Here is a 17,644-nt window from a genome sequence, read left to right as displayed (position 1 = left end):
CCGTTCCCCCTACCTAGCTCCCAAGCGCATCCCCGCCGCACTCGAGAAGAGAGCTGCCTATTGGCTGCGTCGTGGCCACGCCCACACGACTTCCCTCGCCGCGGGGGCTCCCTCCCTACCCGCGACAGCACGCCACAGAGCTGACACGCCTACCGCGCTAAAAAGAAAATCCCTTCCGCTCCTTTTTTTTTCCCTCCCCGAGGCGGCCGTCCCTCTTCCGCTTTGTTTTGTGTGTTTTGCATTCAATTAGGTGGTTGGCGGAAATTAAAATGACGCCGACGACAACAATGGGTGGAGCGGCGGTGGTTAGAGGGCGCGTCGCGGGCGCAGGGGGCGATGTTTAGCGTCTGTCACGGCGCGGGGAGAGGGAGGAGCTGCTAACCGCTAATAAAACTTGGCGCCGTAACATCTTGTAGGGTACAACGCCACTCCCCTCTCTCTCTCCCCCCACCCCCCCTTTACCACACCCCTTCAACTTGCTCCACTTAGCCCGTTTAAGCCGCGGTTAGCACAGAGCTCCAACATCGCCGACTGCGGGTGACCGCGCTTCAAAACACACCGACCAGTTTCATTAGGGGGACCCACTTCTTTTGACTGTCTCGTCCCTCACTGCGCTTTTTGCCTCCCTCTGCGCCAACACATCTGCGGTCTTCTTTGTGAAATGACTTTCTGTAGCATATTTAAAACGCTTGAAGAACTGTTAGACTCTCAGGTTGACTCAGATGCGAATAAGGTTAGACAAACAAATTCCATGCATGCATTTCGCGTCTTTTTTTATGACTGTGCAGTCGGTGGGATAACTCTTCTTCCTTCTTTAGCGACTGCTGTGAGCCACAAGATATTGTTCACTTATTTAATGAACCAATATGTTTCGAGGTGCAAACCCCATCAATGGTAATACAAAAACATTTAGCAAAAGCAGGCATAGTTATTACATTTGCTCTTTATGGCTTTCGCATGTGTTGTGCTCACCTTGCAGAAAAAGAAAAGGAGCTAATATTAGAGAAAATATTTTTGGTCTGCTGTGTTCATAATTTTTTTTATAGTTATTCCCATTAAGCAGTTATAATATTGCTTGTGTTGTATTTAGTTACTTCCATTGCCATGGCTCCACTGCTTTTGTTAACCAACATTCATAAACTTGCGATGGACATTTAAAAACAAGATATCAAACATGTTCAAATGTGTCCGTGTTCCTAAGTGACCAAACTGCTTAAGTCATCGGTTCCTAGACTTACACACTACTTAAACTAACTTATGCTAAGAACAACACACACACACCAATGCCAGAGGTAGGACTCGAACCTATGGCGGGACGGGTCGCTAAACATGGTATCACAACCAAGTCTAATGAGCAGTGGAAACTAGATGAAAGTTTAAACAAAGCTTCTATCCATTTAACTATTGATGTTTCGATCCTGGTTCTATCAGTCCCTTGCAATGTCTTCTGGACATATTGCTGTCGCTTCTCTGATATTGGTCGACGAAATACATTGAGGCGAAAAAGTTATGCGGTTGCGACACGCACGTATGCAGATGGCGGTAGTATTGCTGCATAAGGTATAAAAAGGCAGTACATGTGGCGGAGATGTATTTGTACTCACGTGATTCGTGTGAAATTGTTTCCGACGTTTGGCCGCACGACTTGAATTGAAAGACTTTGAACGCGGACTGGTAGTTGCAGCTAGATGCATAGGACATTCCATTTTGAAATCGATAGCGAATTCAGTATTCTGAGATCCACAGTGTCAAGAGTTTCCCAAGAATACCAGATTTCAAACATTAACTCTCACCACAAAATGTTCAAAATGTTCAAATGTGTGTGAAATCTTCTGGGACGTAACTGCTAAGGTCATCAGTCCCTAAGCTTACACACTACTTAACCTAAATTATCCTAAGCGCAAACACACACACCCATGCCCGAGGGAGGACTCGAACCTCCGGCGGTACCAGCCGCACAGCCCATGACTGCAGCGGCCTAGACCGCTCGGCTAATCCCGTGTGGCTTCTCACCACAAATAAAGCACTGGCCGACGCCCTTCACTTAACGACCAACAACAGTGGCGTTTGCATCGAGTTGTGAGTGCTAAGAGACAAGCAACACTGCATGATGTAACTGCAGAAATCAATGTGGGAAGTACGACGAACGTAGCCGTTAGGACAGTGCCGCGAAATTTTTGTTTTAATGGGCTACAGCGGTAGACGACCGACGCGAGTGCCTTTGTTTGCAAGACGCCACCTGCAGCGCCTCTTCTGGGCCTGTGACCATATCGTTAGGACCCCAGGTGACTGGAATACCCTGGCCTGTCAGATGAGTCCCGATTTAAGTTAGTGGTAGAGTTCGACTATGGCACGGACCACCAAAGCCATGAGCCCAAGATGTCAAAAGGCACTGTGCAAGCTGCTGGTGGCTCTACAGTGGTGTTGGTTGTGTTTACTTGGAATGGGCTAGGTCCTCTGATCCAGCTGAGCCGATCAAATGATTCAAATGGCTCTGAGCACTATGGGACTTAACATCTGAAGTCATCAGTCCCCTAGACCTTAGAACTACTTAAACCTAACTAACCCAAGGACATCACACACATCCATGCCCGAGGCAGGATTCGAACCTGCGACCGTAGCGATCGCGCGGTTCCTGACAGATGCGCTAGAACCGCTCGGCCACATAGGCCGGCCCTGAGCCGATTATTGACTGGAAATGGTTATGTTCGGCTACATGGAGACCCTTTGTAGCCATTTATGGATTTCATCTTCGCGAACAACGATGGAATGATCATGGATGAAAATGCACCAAGTCACTGTGCTACAGTTGTTCGTGCTTGGTTAGAAGAACATACTGGACAATTTGAGCAAATTTGACCACCCAGATCGCCCGACATGAATTCCATCGAACGTTTATGGGATGTAATTGAGCGTTCAGTTCCTGCACAAGATCCTGCACCAGGAACACTTTCTTAATTATGGACGGTTACAGAGGCAACAAGGCCTTATCAACATGCCTGAAGAGAATTTCCAGCGCCTTGTCGAGTTCACGCCACGTCGAAATTCTGCACTTAAAAAATGATGTGCGACACGATATGAGGAAGTATCCCGTGACTTGTGTCACTTCAGTTTTTATAACCATACGACTGCGACAATTTGATGGTAAGAAAGAAAGTATAAAAATTATTTTAAACAATTACTGAGACATTCTACTGGAACACAAATTCATATATATTCTTACTCGTTCGGTGTTTTTTATTTTAACAGTACTGAATTTAAGTTGTGAAGAAATGCGAGTCCTCGAAATCTGTAGTTTCGTTTACTGTATCGTTTTCCCACTTTTAGCCGTGGATAATTATTTCAGTGTCCTCCGAGATGTTTATTGTACAGTTCTTCTCTACAGTATGAAGCACTTTAAGATCGACGTCTACTGCAGCGTTGTGTCATGAGTCGTATGTGTGCTTCGCTATAGCGGATTTTTTTGTCGATTTGTGGTGAGATCTTATGGGACCAAACTGCTTAGCTCATCGATCCCCAAGCTTACACAGTACTTAATCTAACTTAAACTAACTTATGCTAAGGACAACACACACACCCATGCCCGAGGGAGGACTCGAACCTCCGACGAGCGGAGCCGCGCGGACCGTGACGAGACGCCCTAGACCGCGCGGCTATTCGTTGGAATGACGGGATATCACATTATGAACTCGTGACTTTCTGAGTGTCTCAGATGGTTTGGGAGATGTCCTGCATCAATTTGTTTCTAAAGTTGTTAGTGATGGCAGATCTGATTCCTATGATTGTGTTTGTAAATACCTTGACAATTTTGTCTGAGGTGATCCACTAAATATGGAGTAGTTATACAGAAAGGTTTTCGTATGTTACTGTAGATTTGGGCCTCTTTAGTTAATTTGCTCTTTTTGTCGTTATATTTGGTGAAAGTGCATCTACTTCACGTTGATGACAGCCATTGTTAGGCCTATATGCAATGGATTTTATTGCGTCAGTTTCAGTTTCAAAGTTTGCAGTACTAAGCATTAATTACGCTTTTGGCTGCATATGTGGTCACTACGATCCTTTTGTATTTTTCTCTGTCTTTGTAGAATACATTACAGGACTGGCTTCCGCGTCTTCAATCGGATGATGGTAATCTTGTTTTTTTTCTTTGTTTTTTGTTTTTTTGTTTTCTTCCCAAATACGTTTTAGAACATTTGTGCGATCTTCCTACATTCGCCGTCATCTTCACGCACTACAGCCTCCTGCCTGAAAAGAGCTTGAAACCTGATCTTTCCATCTTTTTTTCTTTTTATTTGTGTTGTGTATCACAGTTATAAAGTCATTAAAGGGATGCATCATTTTTCAACTTTGACTGTAATAATCTAAACTTTATCTTCGCTCCTCAACCAGTGTCACCTGTTTCAGACATTATTCTTATGTCGATCCTTATACCTGCTTCACAGACTACGAAAAAAATTTTTAGCACTGTTCAGCGTGACAGACTGGTGCATAATCTTCCATAAACAGGGTCTAGATGGCTGTTACACCCGACTCACTGGAAGTCTCCTCTTGTTCCGAAGAACTATAATTTATGAATGAAGTTCTCCAGGATTGAATTTCTCTCCCCTTTACTTTTCAACGAATATTGTGCAAAGGTTTTTCAATATGTTGTTAATGGAAAGTACCGAGAAGTTTTACTTAATGGAGTTACCATAAAAAATACCAGATACGCTGATGTGACTGTCACACTGGCACTCTTCTGGAAGATCTGCAGGAATTGTTAAACACGTTTACTGAAGGGAGCAGTGCCATAGGGCTACGTTTAAACGGCAAGAAGACAAAATGGATGGTTGTCAGCAGAAAGAGAGATAAAGTTCAGGGCACCCTTGCATATAGTATTAATAACATCGAAAGGGGTACATCCTATACATTTTTGGTGGTGCCGTATCAACGATAAATGAGACTTCGCGCAAGCATTTCGCTGTAGAATGAAACAGACCAGATGTTCTTTCCAGAAAATGAAAAAAGTTGTGACTAACCGTGACACAAGAATTGCGTGATGCACTCGAATACTTTGATGCTACGTGTTCGGTATCCAACTGTACAGAGTTGAGTCTACACGTACATATACATCTACACGATTACTCTGCTATTCACAGTTAAGGCTAGGCAGAGGGTTCATCGAATCACGTTAAGGCAGTTTCCCCACAGTTTCACTCTCAAACAGCGCGAGGGTGAAACGAACATTTTGATCTTTGCGTGCGAGCACTGATTGCTCTTAGACGATAATCGTTACTTCGTGTGTTGGTGGTCTCAACAACATAACTTCGCATTCTCAGCACAAAGTTGAGATTTCGTAAAAGAGCTCACCGGAACCAAAAACGCCGTTGTTTTAACGATTTCCACCTAATCTCGCATAGGCCGATCACATCCGTGACATTCTCTCCCTTATTTCACGATAACAGAAAACGAGCTACCATTCTCTCAATTATTCGATATCATCCAGTGGTCCTATTAGGTAAGGATCCCATACCGCACAGCAGTACTGCAGAACAGGACGGACGAATGTAGCATACGAGCATGTAGTCTCTTTAGAAGATCTGTTGCATCTTCTAAGGATTCTGCCAATGAAAAGAAGTATTTGGCTTGCCTTTTCCACAACATTTTATTTGTGATCGTTCCAATTTAAGCTGTTAATTAATTGTAATCTCTGGGTAATTAGCTGAATTGACAGCCTTTAGATAAGTGTGATTTATCGTGCAACTCCAGTATTAGATAAGAATTTCGAGACATTTGAAATAAGGGCGTCTCGAAGGATGTTAACGATGCCACCGACTGATATGCCCTTCACAGTTACAAACGTGGCAATATTGCGGCGCACGAAGAAAGATTTAAAAAGTGTCAATATCATCAAGAGAACAAAACTCGTAACTCGGTCATATAATGATTCACAACAAATACATCCCGAGGCAACCAATACTTAAAGGAAACACTGATGGCAGCCGTGGTCTAGAACGTAGAAACTTATCCTGGCTAAAGAAAGCAAGCCAGTGGTTTGGACTGAGCACAGAATAGCTGTTGAGAAAAGCCACGGACAAACAACGCGTCATGGTATTAATTGGCATTGCTCTTGGAGGTCGTCACACTTAACAGTTGAATTCATTATGGAATGATTATCCGTATAAAAGAACACTCTGAATTACCACCACGAAACGGGAACACAATAGCGTGAAACTAAATTAACGGTAATGTAGTGCGCATTTTTATGCAAATTACACCGGCTTAAAAAGGTGGCACTAGCTGCGGTACGAAGAGGAAGATCAGTAAATCCAATGTATATGGAAAAAATGGATCTTCCATTTCTTCATCTTCTCTTTAGTCCCGTCACTCTGTGGAATTGTCTAGGCCTAACTTATAGATGTAGGCCGACTTTGGTCAAAGTTCGCAGTTCATTCGTATCACATGAGGTCTCCAGTTTTGACGATATTCTAAGATTTTGTCGTACGAGCTGTTAATTTCGAGTGTCTGCACCATGTCGTCGTTCCCCTTTCTGTCCCCCTTTGGTCAAACTGATGTAAGATACTGCACTTCGGGGGCCCCTTGGCAGTGAGAATAGAAAAAAGGTGGATCTGCCACATGACGATGTCTGGCTTTGGGAAAGGTAAAGGCACCAACAGGCAGTTCTGACGGTGCGATTGGTAACACTGATTGCCAATGAAATTTCTTTCTTGATGGTAAAAAGTTTTCTTATGTATTTTTGGTTGCTAACTGTCGGTAAAGTGTTTAGAACGTTCAGTCACGTTCAGTTACGAAAAACTACGAATTTTTGTGCGACATGCAAAATGTGGTTATTTAATTGTTACAACAACGGCAGTATTGTTTTGTGAAGGTTTGCAATATAACTTGCAACAAGAAGATATTTTATGTTATAGTACATAATAAGCTCTCTAGCATACATACTTGTATTTCAGTGATATTCTTAATAAACATTTGTTTTACATATTGTTTTCTGCGTAGACTTCAGCAACGGGTGATGTCGATGGTTCTTCCTTTTACGAATTTTATGGCTATAAAAATTCTCCTGACCACTTGTGATACATCTATGCTCAACAGGGCACACTGAACAGAAGGGTGTCGAGGTCCGTATACACGACACTGATTAGACCTCTGGTGACGTACGCAGCTACCGCCTGGGGAAATGCAGCTGCCTGCAGATCACACAGAACAAGGTGCTATTCGAAAAATGTGTTATTCCATTCAAAGCTGGACAAAAAATAAAGAAACAAGAGCTTCTGCTTCGGCTTCTCATATAACCTGACATTGTGAAACAGTTTATTAAAGCCCTACCAAAAGCTACCAGAGGATCAAGTAGGTAAAAAGACGAGGGCTAGTAGAAACCCTTGGGTAACAGAAGAAATATTGAATTTTATTGATGAAAGGAGAAAATATATGAATGCAGTAAATGAAGCAGGCAAAAAGGAATACAAACGTCTCAAAAAAGAGATCGACAGGAATTGCAAAATGGTGTAACATCCACGAGATAAATTTTTGGCTACAGTGCGACGAGAGGAAATTATGCCTCTAACAGTTATAAACATTATGTATTCGACGTATGAAAAAACAGTGAAAACTTATAAATATTAATTATTTATATAATATTCTATGATGTAATTAGACATATCGATGTGTATCATACAAAGACAATGATAATTGTAAATTCCTTTTATGATCTGCGTTTGTCTTCCTTTGTTTTTACCTTTTGTTGGTTGGCTTTTGTACGTTGCGGACGGATATCGAACTGAGGTCTGTTAAGAAATTGTAATTATTTGTTAGTTAAAACTGGAAAATAGAGTTCATTATTATTATAAACATGAGTGAATAATTATTTGTAACTGTAATTCCTCTCTCAGTAAGCATAATCTGTGTTAATTATTTCTTTCCGCTGCAGGAGCGCAGCCATTGATGATAGCGATTTGTATCGCGTTTTTGTCTGTGTTTTCCTTAGAAACAAATCAAATGTTTGCTTGATGAAGTCTAAATAGTGCACAATACGAAAGTAGAGTTTCTGTAAAGTTCAATAAGCATTTAAAATATTTATTTGCTCTAACAATAGAAAGTGTCTATAAATTGTCTGCCGACATCTTAACAATTGTCTCAGCGGCAAATTCAAATTACGCAACTCTGCAGACATAAATGCCGAACGTAATACAAATGTGTAAAAATAAATGTGCACCGGTGGTTCCGAACTCATTTAAATGAAAATGATTCGAATCAGATTGGTTCTTTAAAAACAGTGCTCACAGCACGATCATTATAACAAACTTTTCTAGCTGATGTATGGAGCCGAAGTGAATCACGCCCGAGTTGCGATTAATGTTGTTTCAGGTAACATACGTCAGTGTTGTGCGCGGCTGATATTCGGTGGTTTTAATGATCATTTTGCTGAAGATAACTGTTTCCACCATAATCCATTGTTGTATAGAATCCGTTGTATGAACTGTGATTAGTGACACTTACACAACTTGCAGACAACACTTTAACACGACGTTAACTTGGAGTTCTTTAGCAACTTGATCAAATCTTTAGCCGGGAGAAAAATTATTTAGTAGTTACTCAATGTAATAAAATAAGATTATCATTTCCATTTACAAATTAGTTAAATACCAAACCACTGAATAACACAGCGAACGCCACAATGGCTAAGCAGAGATGGCTAGAGGACAAATGTAAGGATGTAGAGGCTTATCTCACTAGGGGTAAGATGGATACTGCCTACAGGAAAATTAACGAGACCTTTGGAGAAAAGAGAGCCACTTGCATGAATATCAAGAGCTTTGATGGAAACCCAGTTCTAAGCAAAGAAGGGAAAAAATGGTTCAAATGGCACTGAGCACTATGGGACTCAACTGCTGTGGTCATAAGTCCCCTAGAACTTAGAACTACTTAAACCTAACTAACCTAAGGACATCACACACATCCATGCCCGAGGCAGGATTCGAACCTGCGACCATAGCGGTCGTGCGATTCCAGAATGCAGCGACTTTAACCGCTCGACCACTCGGGCCGGCCAAAGAAGGGAAAGCAGAAAGGTGGAAGGAGTATATAGAGGGTCTATACAAGGGCAATGTACTTGAGGACAATATTATGGAAATGGAAGAGGATGTAGATGGAGATGAAATGGGAGATATGATAGTGCGTGAAGAGTTTGACAGAGCACTGAGAGACCTGAGTCGAAACAAGGCCCCGGGAGTAGACAACATTGCATTAGAACTACTGATGGCCTTGGGAGAGCCAGTCATGACTAAACTCTACCATATGGTGAGCAAGATGCGTGAGACAGGAGAAATATCCTCAGACTTAAAGAAGAATATAATAATTCCAATCCCAAAGAATGCTGGTGTTGCCAGATGTGAAAATTACCGAACTATCAGTTTAATAAGTCACAGCTGCAAAATACTAACGCGAATTCTTTACAGACGAATGGAAAAACTGGTAGAAGCCGACCTCGGGGAAGATCAGTTTGGATTCAGTAGAAATGTTGGAACACGTGAGGCAATACTCACCTTACGCCTTATCTTAGAAGAAAAATTAAGGAAAGGCAAACCTACGTTTCTAGCATTTGTAGACTTAAAGAAAGCCTTTGACAATGTTGACTGGAATACTCTCTTTCAAATTCTAAAAGTGGCAGCGGTAAAATACAGGGAGCGAAAGGCTATTTCCAATTTGTACAGAAATCAGTTGGCAATTATATGAGTCGAGGGACATGAAAGGGAAGCCGTGGTTGGGAAGGGAGTGAGACAGGGTTGTAGCCCCTCCCCGATGTTATTCAATCTGTATATTGAGCAAGCAGTAAAGGAAACAAAAGAAAAATTCGGAGTAGGTATTAAAATCCATGGAGAAGAAATAAAAACATAGAGGTTCGCCGATGACATTGTAATTCTGTCAGAGACAGCCAAGGACTTGGAAGAGCAGTTGAACGGAATGGACAGTGTCTTGAAAGGAGGATATAAGATGAACATCAACAAAAGCAAAACAAGGATAATGGAATGTAGTCGAATTAAGTCGGGTGATGCTGAGGGAATTAGATTAGAAAATAAGACACTTAAAGTAGTAAATGAATTTTGCTATTTCGGGAGCAAAATAACTGATGATGGTCGAAGTAGAGAGGATATAAAATGTAGACTGGCAATCGGAAGGAAAGCGTTTCTGAAGAAGAGAAATTTGTTAACGTCGAGTATAGATTTAAGTGTCAGGAAATCGTTTCTGAAAGTATTTGTATGGAGTGTAGCCGTGTATGGAAGTGAAACATGGACGATAAATAGTTTGAACAAGAAGAGAATAGAAGCTTTCGAAATGTGGTGCTACAGAAGAATGCTGAAGATTCGTTGGGTAGATCATATAACTAATGATGAGGTACTGAATAGAATTGGGGAGAAGAGGAGTTTGTGGCACAACTTGACGAGAAGAAGGGACCGGTTGGTAGGACATGTTCTGAGGCATCAAGGGATCACAAATTTAGTATTGGAGGGCAGCGTGGAGGGTAAAAATTGTAGAGGGAGAGCAAGAGATGAATACACTAAGCAGATTCAGAAGGATGTAGGTTGCAGTAGGTACAGGGAGATGAAGAAGCTTGCACAGGACAGGGAAGCATGGCGAGCTGCATCAAACCAGTCTCAGGACTGAAGACTACAACAACAACAACAACCACCAAAAGCTGGTGTCACTTTCATGTATGTGGAAAGTAGGTTATCAGAAGCTAAGATGAAAGAAAGTGTTTTCATCAGCCCCGATGATCGCAAACTAAAGAAGGACGAGACATTTGAAGATATAATAAATTAAATTTATAGATCACCTTGGATACCGGTATCGATTAAATAAGTTGTCATCAATTTTCTAGGAAACTTTAAAGACGTTGATTACGAGAATTAGTAAGAAACATGCTGGACAACTTCAAAGTACTGGATACCTCACTGAGCTTGAAGCTGCACTCTTTGGACTTCCGTGAATGGGTGAAGAACGGGAAGAAAAGCCCCACCATAACACTGAAGAAATGGAACGGTGCTGCCAGGATCGATGGGATAGCATGGCAGCCGACTGCGGCTGAATGCTGTACAGGAAGTGTCCTCAGGGGCACAGAAAAAAAGGTAACGGAGATCTGAGTGGGAAATAAAGAGGCATTATGATTTGTGCCTTTGTATTAGACAAGCAGAACATAGTACTTCAACATGATGTTCGGAGTGCGTTATAGTTTATCGTGTTTTATTAAATGCATGTGTTTTTACGAATCTTCTAGATCTTCAACATTACCTGGTGGAAAACTTAAGAGATCCAGGAAAATTTCTGAACTTAACGCGAGAAAAAACATTAGGATCACCTAAAATGATTCAGGAAAACTTTTCGAAGTATAAGTTGGTAGACATGTGTAACGGAAGCAACATCAGAAAAATCAAGACACATTTGTTGGATGTATTGATCTGTTGAAAAGGTTCGACAGTGTAAAATGGTGCAAGATGTTTGAAATTCTGCGAAAAAGATGTGTAATCTATAGTGAAAGACGGGTAACATCCAGTCCGTTAAGGAAGTTCTTGGTGAGGTTGATCAGTAGAAAATGTGTTTGACAACAAACTGTATGAACGAAAGAAAAATGCAACTCCAGTTAATAATACGTCCAGTCATCCGTAGCATTGATAACTGCCTGTCATCTAAGCGGCATCCTTGAAACCAGGTTTTCCGTGTATTCACGTGGAAAGACGTCCAAATTTGCGTCGAATTTGCATTGACAGCTGTTTCAAAGTGAAGATCTTTTTTCCTTGTAACTTCGTTTTGGTGTAAGACCATACATTTTCATTAGGAGCAGCGTCACGCAACTGTCTGAGCCAAATCCAGTACCTGCACACCTGTCTCCTTTTTCCAGTCGTTGCAAGACCTGCCGGTGCATCGGATCATTGTCCTCCTGAAGTATCCAATCTTCATTTTTGACGATGAACCATTGTTTGGCAATCGGTTTCAAATATCTTTGATAAACGCGACGCGTAGATGTACTCATGTCTCTTCTAGTGTATCTCAGTGAAGAATTCAAAGCAAGCTAATGTGTTATGGACACTGCATGAGGGACAAAGGTTCCCTCTGTTGGGCTATGCAAGAACTAAGGTGATATCCTTTACCATCCATGTGTAATGCCGACCACGCTCTTAGTTAACAGACAGTACAGTATGTACGAGTACCAAGAGGGGACAACAAGAATGGATGATGAATAACGGAGTGCTCTGATTAAAAAGGGTGTAAGACAGCGATGTATTCTCCCATACTGCGGAATCCGTACATAGAAGAAGCAATGGCAGAAACAAAATATGATCAGGAGTGAAATTGAAATTCAGAATCAACGAATATCGAAGACAATATTCGCTGATGATATTTCTGTATTCAGAGAGAGCGAGAGAGAATTTTAGGATGTGCTGAACTAAATGAACATCTGTTGTGCACAGAGTATGAACTGAAAGTAAATCGAAGAAAGATGAAAGTAATCAAGAGTAGCAGAAGTAAGATAAGTGATAAAATTAACAGAAAAATTGGGGGCCACGAAGTGGACAGAGAGAAGAAATTGCAATACCTAGGAAGCAAAATTACACATTACAGATGAAGCATGGAGGAAATAAAAAGCTGACTAGCGGAGGCAAAGAGACCATGCCTAGCCTACAGCCTGAGGAGTGAAAAAAAAAACAAAAAAAAAAACAAAAAAAACGCGAGAGTCAACACTTCATCTTCTTACATTACATTTACATCTAAATGGATGCTCTGCAAACCACACTTAAGTGCCTGGCAGAGAGTTCATCAAAACACCTTCACAGTAATTCTCTATTATTCTAATCTCGAACAGAGCGCAGAAATAACGAACAACTATATCTTTCTGTGTGAGCTCTGATTATTCCTATTTTATTTCGATGTTAGTTTCTCCTTCTGTAGGTCGGCGTCAACAAAGTATTATCGCATTTGGGGGAGTGTGTTCGTGACTTAAATTTCGTGAGAAGATTCCGCCGCACCGAAAACGCCTTTGTATTAATGGTGTTCATCCCAAATCCTGTATTATGTCAGTGACACTCCGTCCCCTGTTTCACTATAATACAAAACGAGCTGCTCTTCTTTGAGTTTCTGGTAAGGATTCCACACTGAGCAGCAGTACTCCAAAAGAGGAGGGACAAGCTTAGTGTGGGCAGTCTCCTTAGTAGATCAGTTACATTTCCTAAGCGTCCTACCAGTAAAACGTAGTCTTTGGGTAGCCTTAACCACAACATTATCCATGTGTTATTTCCAGTTTAAGTTGTTGGTAACTGTAATTTCCAGGTGTTTAGTTGAATTTAAGGCCTGTAGATCTGACTGTGTAACCGAAGATTAACGGACTCCTTTTAGCACTCATGTGGATGATCTCAAACTCTCTATTATTAAGGGTCAATTCCCAATTTCCGAATCTACAGATATCTTGTGTAAATCGTTTTTCAATTTGTTTTGGTCCTCTCATGACTTTACTAGACGATAAACGACAGCATCATCTGCAAGCAATGTAAGAAGGCTTCTCAGATTGCCTCCTAAATCGCTTATAGACATAAGGAGCAGCAGAGGGCCTATAACACTACCTTGGAAAACGCCAGAAATCACTTATATTTTACTGGATGACTTTCGGTCAGTTACTTCGAACTGTTACCTCGCTGACAGGAAATTACGAATTTAGTCACATAAGTGAGACGGTATTACATAAGTACGCAGTTTGACTACAAGCCGCAGGTACTGCCGAAGTCCTCTACAACTTCAGCATTACTCCCTTTATTGATTTCTTAGCGTCGTTTAATTGTACTATCCATCGTGTTAAATTTTCCAGTGTTCCAGGTGCTTAAAAAGATGAGAGAGTTCTGCGAAGCAAAGGTAAACTGGCTGACCTGCTCAATGCATGTGTTATTAATAACCAGCCTGTAGCGGCCTTGGACCGTAAATAACCATGGACACTGTTTTGGCCACAGAAATTTTTAAGTTGTACTGTTCCATTACTTACTCAATTAAAACAGAGATCACTGTAGCTTGTTGTATTGGAGTCTCAGTGTTTGGTTAACCTTTGTGAGACAGCTTCTCACAATCTGCCACGTTTCATAGACCGATAAGTACCCAGTATTTTCCTCTCTTGCAAATGGAGGCCCGAAAATATTGGCCATATTATTTTTGGTAACACATGTGAGAAATTTAGACTTCGATCATGAATGCGTACAAATATGAATTTGAGCTCAGTTTTCAAACTTTTCCGTGGTGTTCTAAGCATAAATGTAAGTTACAGTGTTATGGGCTTCTGTCTGCGAGAGAGGAACATGTGTACGGTTATTTGGACAACGAAACAAATAAAGACATTCTACCTGACCAGAGACTCCAGGGCCTACGTGTCCTGACCAGGTGATAATTGAGACTTAACGGCTGTTATGACCGAGAGGTTCTAGGAGCTTCAATCCGGAATCGCACGACCGCTAAGGGCGCTGGTTCGAATTCTGCCTTGGGCATGGATGTGTGTGATGTCCTCAGTTTAGTTAGGTTTAAGTATTTCTAAGTTCTAGGGGACTGATCAGCTCAGATGTTAAATCCCGTAGTGCTCAGAGCCCTTTGAACCATTTTTGAATTGAGACTTGAACAAAATAAGATTCAGTACGCGAAGTTACAGTTCAGAGGGATGAAATGAAAATTTTACGAGTTGATGATGATAATGTGATTCTGTCAAAGACAGTTAATTACCTGAAATATCATTTGAATAGAATGGATAGTGTGCTGAAAAGAGAATATACGACAGTTGTCAACAAAAATAGAACAAGGATAAAGGAGTTAAATCAGGTGATCAGATGATGCGGAGGGAATTAAATTACGAAATGAGGCACTGACAATGTAGACCAGTTTCGCTATTTTGGAGGCAAAGTTACTGACGACGGCAGAAATGGAGAAGATATAAAATGCAGTTTTGTAATAGTATGAAAAGCTTTTCAAAGAAAAAGAAATGTTGTTGTCCCCCTTTTATTAGTGAATGCAGCTAGTTCTATGCGACATCAAATGTAATATTTTCCTATATAAACACTCTAAGTCATTTTTGTGTCTTCTATGTTGCTACGAGAAGAAACTACAATCGTCCAGCTATAGCTGTGGGTTCTTTGATTGCTCTGGGAGATTGTTCGTCTGAGCTACAACGTATGAAATATTATCTCAGTTTATTATTTGAATAAATAAAAATATTTAATTAATTTGATACAATCCTACTTGGTAATTTACAGCTCTCAACGACTAGCAAAGCATCACTTGATGCACTAATTAACAAAACTGTTCTCTTGAAGTACAACGTTCAACTCTTACAATCGTGCAAACCCATCTGAGACTTGAATAACACTTTACTCCTATTCAGTGATGCTGACTGCTTCAGCTGAGAGCACGAACTGGGGAAAAGCGCTTCCATGTCGCCTTTATATTGACCTACACGTGAGGGCGCTGCTGTGCTGAAAGAGAGAGCGTGTCTTCTCTAGCCTCTCTTATTCGTCGCTGCAGATTACACTAATATCTGTGGTATAGATGTGCGTTAATGACTTTGACGCGACGCTGAGATCTTTAGAAGATACCTCATCCTGTTCAACTAATACCAGTGTAGGTCGCACATCATGTTTATCTGTGTTTGCTACATTCAGTTGCCAGCTGAAGATGGATTAGAAGCCGAAATGCCCCGAAAGGCGATTCGTGACCAAATAAGTACTATTTTGCAGAACAGTAGCAAGTGTTTACGAACTTTCCGTATGCTGGAGTTGCTGCTGCTCAGAAACTTCTGTTAATCAGTACAACGAGCACGGAGGAGATAGAGAAGATCCAAAGAAGAGCGGCGCGTTTCGTCACAGGGTTATTTGGTAACCGTGATTGCGTTACGGAGATGTTTAATGAACTCAAGTGGCAGACTCTGCAAGAGAGGCGCTCTGCATCGCGGTGTAGCTTGCTCGCCAGGTTTCGTGAGGGTGCGTTTCTGGATGAGGTATGGAATATATTGCTTCCCCCTACTTATACCTCCCGAGGAGATCACGAATGTAAAATTAGAGAGATTAGAGCGCGCACGGAGGCTTTCAGACAGTCGTTCTTCCCGCGAACCATACGCGACTGGAACAGGAAAGGGAGGTAATGACAGTGCCACGTAAAGTGCCCTCCGCCACACACCGTTGGGTGGCTTGCGGAGTATAAATGTAGATGTAGGTGGTAGATGTAGAAGTTCCAAGTTGCAGATTTTACTTTTTTTATTAAGTCGATGACTCTCTTCGGGAGGAGACCCATTTTCAGTTCATCTTACAGCGCAGAAAACCAAATTTACTCTCGCGTATAATACAGATATTACCAAATTTTTAAGCATATCCTAAAAATGCAGAACATGTCGTTTCAAGACTTATGAAATATAGTCAAAAATGGTATTTCCGAAGATGAGAAAATGTAAGGGGGTCAACCGACCCTTACGTATTGAGAACAGTATATCTTCGCCTCTCGCAGATCGCAGTAGGCACTATCGATAGTCGATCGCCCAGTGTGCCAGAGGGTTGTCAGTGTCGAGACTCCCAGCAACTAAGTAGTTGGTTGCTAAGCGAACAGAGCAGATTTCGGCAGGACGGCCGACCGCGTTTACAATTGTTTAACGGCTGTATGGGTCACCCAGAGCCGTAGACCTGACCTGCAGCAAATACGTAAATGGCATTAACTGAGTGGTTTGTTTCTTGTGTTTAAGTGTTCATTTGTGCACCGTGATTACGCGACAACCGCGCCGGAAACCCACGATTTGGATTGCAATGAGGATTATGTATTCAGTTCCACATGAAGAATATTGGCGTGTGATGATATTAGTAGGCGACCTGTGATGAGTCAACCGTTATTATTTTATCAGACGATGGGAGTAAATGTCTCATTCGTGCTTTTTATGCAAAAGATATAGAGCATCAACAACAAAGTATGTACCGATTATTGCTACTTGACATCCTAATTAGCTTTGTTGGATTTGATACAAAACAACTCTCGTATTAACCGATCAACTTTCATCAGTTGCACACGGTCGAACTACTTTAAACTGTTAGGCTATAATACACTAGTCAATAACGGTGGGATTAGTAGGGATTATTTCAAAAACCATCTCAAAAATGTGCAACGAACAGTTACAGCGCATACAGGCAATTGGCAATTTACGTCTTCCGTTGCCTGTATGCTAATAGGGCTCTCAGTTAGAGAGGTTGCGTAGGAGAAGGGAGAGCTATGGGTTCAGCTACGTTCAAGGACTGAACGTGGGTCCACTGTGTGCTATGGTCCAGAGATCGTTGTGCCACACCAAAGCCGGCAACGCGAATCGGTACCACAGACATTAGAAAGGACTCGCTGCAATCCGCAACGACGAATGGAGGGCGCCCCTGGAGGCCACGCCTCTTTCCTAGCACTACAGAGTCCGCGCAGTGAGGTCAATGTAGTGTTGAGCATGCAAGAGCTCATCCCCGGTCCGACACCTCAGCTCTGAGCACTCAACAAAATCGTATAGGACCAATGAACTGGTAAACTTTCAGTTGAACTTCTAGTTTTACTAATGTTAAACATAACACTGCCAGAGAACAGTTTTTTTATTCAGAATCTCATATGAAAC

At 41.7% G+C, this 17,644-nt stretch overlaps 1 protein-coding gene across 1 annotated transcript in view; it reads right to left on the bottom strand.

The window, feature by feature from the left end:
• The window catches only part of LOC124593914 (homeobox protein unc-4 homolog), a 674,879-nt gene that overhangs the window by 501,357 nt on the left and 155,878 nt on the right, over positions 1-17,644 (bottom strand). The gene's annotated exons all lie outside the window — the stretch shown is intronic.

This window comes from Schistocerca americana, chromosome 2, assembly GCF_021461395.2.
Source record: "Schistocerca americana isolate TAMUIC-IGC-003095 chromosome 2, iqSchAmer2.1, whole genome shotgun sequence".
In the NCBI taxonomy this organism is placed as follows: Eukaryota; Metazoa; Arthropoda; class Insecta; order Orthoptera; family Acrididae; genus Schistocerca; species Schistocerca americana.
This window is presented reverse-complemented; position numbering and strand designations above follow the sequence as displayed.